This window comes from Grus americana, chromosome 1 (assembly GCF_028858705.1).
Source record: "Grus americana isolate bGruAme1 chromosome 1, bGruAme1.mat, whole genome shotgun sequence".
In the NCBI taxonomy this organism is placed as follows: Eukaryota; Metazoa; Chordata; class Aves; order Gruiformes; family Gruidae; genus Grus; species Grus americana.
In genome coordinates, this window is record NC_072852.1 from 100,748,838 (window position 1) to 100,752,898 (window position 4,061).

Sequence of the window (4,061 nt, forward strand, 5' to 3'; positions counted from 1 at the left end):
GGCTGTTGGGCTTCATTGTTTAGTTCCTTGGTAACTTCATGTGATTTAAATTTCCTACACTTATCTAAAACCACAGGTTCAGCAAGCCACATACAGAGTAATAGTCATTTCAAGATTTTAAGGCTTCTCCTTCTTTAAGTGAGGCACCAACTTGGTCAATGACACTTTCTCCTTATTTGAAAGCCAAATCTAATACCAGCTACTTGACTGTTCTTACAGGAGAAATACATCCACCCATCCCTACAAAAAGGGATTAATACTCATTGAAAACAAGCAACTTTGAGGTGATAACGAAGAATACAAAAGAACCTTTTTGAGTTCTGTGTGACTTTAGAAACTGACAAACATTATGATCTTGTTCTATCCACCTCTACCAGTTTTATATCTCACTAACATTTGCCTACTGAAACAATTTTGTATAGCTGACATTTTCTCAAACACCAAGAACCTTGGTGGTGACACAGTTTCTCAGTCATGATTGTAAAGGATGACACAGCTGTTGTCATTTACAGATATAAGTGTAATCTACTGTTATGATAAGAGAGCATGTGCTTGAACTAGAGATCTCCTGAGCATGCAGGAAGAAAAGAAGGTTTTTTTAAAAAATAGTAATTCCTTTTCAGAGGAAATTCCAATTTCAAGCATTTGTCACACTTCTACTTTAAACACACAAGGCAAAGTTAAGATACAGTAAGAAAATAGCATCTATTCCTTGTATGGCTTACTCAGAAATGCAAAAAGACTTAACGGGGTTTTAGCAAAGCAAGAACAAATGTGATTAAAATACATTTCTCAGTTCATGAGCTTCAGCTTACAAAAGCACATTAAAAACTCAAAAGTTAAACTGTTCAGAAGTTAAAACACTGCACTTCCTTGAAGGTTTTCATTCCTAAGATCTTTCTGCAGTCCCAGTGGCTTCCAGGCAGTTCTAAAACTGTCTGAAGTAGATCATAAGTTATGCCACACACTCGCACCCATCCTAAAAATTGTGGGCAACTTGCAGTGAGAAACGTCTCAGTGCTAGGCACTGTGTGTACACACAGCAGAAGACACCTTTCGCCCTAAGGAGCTTGCACCTTTAAGACACATACAGAGAAAACAGGTGAAGTATTCACCTAAAGAGGGTTGTGACATAAAGCTCCAGAGTCTTAAACAAGGTTCCAGGGGAAACTTCTGAAATTGATCTTGGGACCATGTGATTCCTTCCAATGCCTACCTTTCCTTACTGGCCAGATTGGTTTTGGAATATAGAATAGCTCTCACCCTGGCTTCACTACAAATCTTATTTAACTTTCTGCTCAGACTTAAGGGAAAACTTCTGTAGTCCTGATCAGCTACTGCAAAATCAAATTTAAGCTGGGCAGCAAACAAAGCAAAAATTAAAACAAAGCGCAAAAATTTCTGTTAACTTGAGAAAAAGTACATGCTGGCAGCAAAAAAGGCATTGGAGGCTCTGTTAGGAAGAACACTGTCAGCATGTCGAGGGAGACAATCCAACCGTTCTACTCCACACTGATGAGGTCACATCTGGAGTACTGAGTCCAGCTCTGAGATCCCCAGTACAAGAAAGGTATGGACTTACTGGAGCCAGTCCAGTGCAGGGCGACAAAGAAGCAGCTATCACATGAAGAAAGGCCGAGAGAGCTGGGACTGTTCAGCCTGAAGAAGAGAAGGCTTTGGGGGAATGTGGTGAGGGGAGGGAATGAAGAAGGGACAAGACTAGTGCCCAAGGACAGATCAAGAGGCAATGGGCACAAGTTCAAACACATAAGTAAGCAATACAAGGAGTAGATGCTATTTTCTTACTGTGCCTTAACTCTGCATTGTGTGTTTGAAGTAGAAGTGTGACAAATGCTTGAAATTGGAAGTTCCTTTGAAAAGGAATTACAATTTTTTTTAAATAGTAATCCCATAATTACATTTTTTCCTTACAGGCCCTTTTTCATTCTCTCCATAGGGCAGATCTGCTCTGTAGATCATCTGGCACCGAGCAAGTTGGTAAATCAATGATCAATTCCAGAAAACACAAGATGGCTGTGTATTTGCTTCTGAGCATTTCAAATTTATTCTTACCATTATCATAAAATAAAAAACATGGAATAACGCATTGCCGTCGGCATTTGTTTGATTACTCAACATACAGCACATTCACTTAAACTTTTTGCCAATACATGTGAGTTTCACACGTTATTCAGGAAATGAATAATCCAGAATGCTCAGGATTTAACACTTAACACAGGAGTAGGTGTACATAACACAGAGGCTCTAGCACACAAAGTTCATCTGATCGCTAGTTCCAGACACCTTTTATATCAAAGAATATATTGTCAGGCTGAAAAAATCCAGCAGACTCCTCCTATTCTTCCTCTCATTGTCACTGTCAAGAAAAATGCCTGTTATCTCTGTCACTGTCAGAAATGACATCTGGCTCTGTAGCAGCAAATTTAGATCTTGGAGGATGTCACTGAATTGGGATGAAGTGCCTCAGCGTTCACCTCTGAAAGTGCCGGCTCTTCTACATGTGCTGTACTGAGACTGGCTTGAAGACAGCAAGAAGAATTAGCTCGTCCGATCTTGTGTGCCAAACACATACCACAGCGACAGCCAGTTAGATATCCGACTGTAATTACAACAAAGTGAGGGTAAAAGCTGCAATTGTGACATCACAAAAGAGCGTGATACTCCTTTGTGCTCAGAACAACTTCTAGGCCTCCAAACTCAACGCGTCAAAACCACGCAACGACAAGTTTCTAACAACTTCTATTACCCTTACTCCTTAGAGAAGTGAGGGGGAGGAAGCTCCTTTTCAGGTAGAAACAACAGCCAACAGAAAGATGGTGAAACAATTTCAAGCCCAATGAATCTTGAGGAACCTTCATAACAGGCAATGGTATCTTAATTTTTTTAAATTTGTTAAGCAACTCATTTGGAAACAATTCATACACATAAAAAGCATGGCATTTTTATAGAATAGTACTGTTATGGGGTATCTTTCCCTTTGATGAAGAAAACAGTTTATTTGATGACATCATAGTACCAGAGACATCAGAAAAAAAAGCACAAAGAACAAAACAAAGAGAGAAAAATCTAAAAATGAGCAGTTTATCGCTCCTACTATTCAAAGTAATGTTGCTCAGTAATCTGAAGAGGCAGATAGCAAGTACCTCTGGCTTTCTTGCGCTAGAGACATAGGGAATTCACACATTTATAGCACTTAAAAGTAGAAAGCACGGCTACCAAATACAAATATCATTTCTATTAAAAAACCCTCTCCAAAACTGTCTTGTTCTACGTAATTCAGTATTTAGAACAGCATTTTTTAGTCATATACATTGAATCTACTGCATATTAAGAGCAGATATCACATATATATACACACACACTTTCTCACACCACACCTACAAAGTTATACAGAGCTTTTGTTCCCTGAAAATTGCAGGAAAAGATGAAAGGTGATATTTATCTTGCTAAATAAAAGCACACTGTCGCAGAGAACTTTCCCTTTCCAGTGTGCATCTCCTCCAGCACAATGCCTACATCCAGATATATGGCAACCTTACACAAAATTGATCAAATAGTATGGGGTTGGGACTGATCCCCCCCATCCCCTAAGCGGTCAGAAGCAGTCCCGAGCCATGGCTCACTCTGCCAGCCGAGGCACCGTTGCTCCTATTCCACAAGAATAACGATGCGCACATGGAAGCCCTCTTCCACAGGCTAGCTACTCTGCTTGCAGAACAGGAGGGAGAAGGCAAGAGGAATACACCTATGAAATTAGCACAGTCTGAAAGACTGGGAAGTAAAATCCAGAAGACGACAAGCACACCTATTAAGTTGTTCTAAAACCATAAAGAAGTAACAGCAATGCTTTACATAAATCTTTCTGAACCTTTTCATCCAATGCTTCATATCCGTCACCTCTTCGTAAGTATCTGCTGGGGTTCAAATTAATCCTTCTCACTTCACTTACTGTTTATAGAGACTGTGACTGTAGCTTTACATTACAGTGAGCTGGCACTTCCATTATAAACTTATTCTTTTTTTTGATTCATTAACTGTAC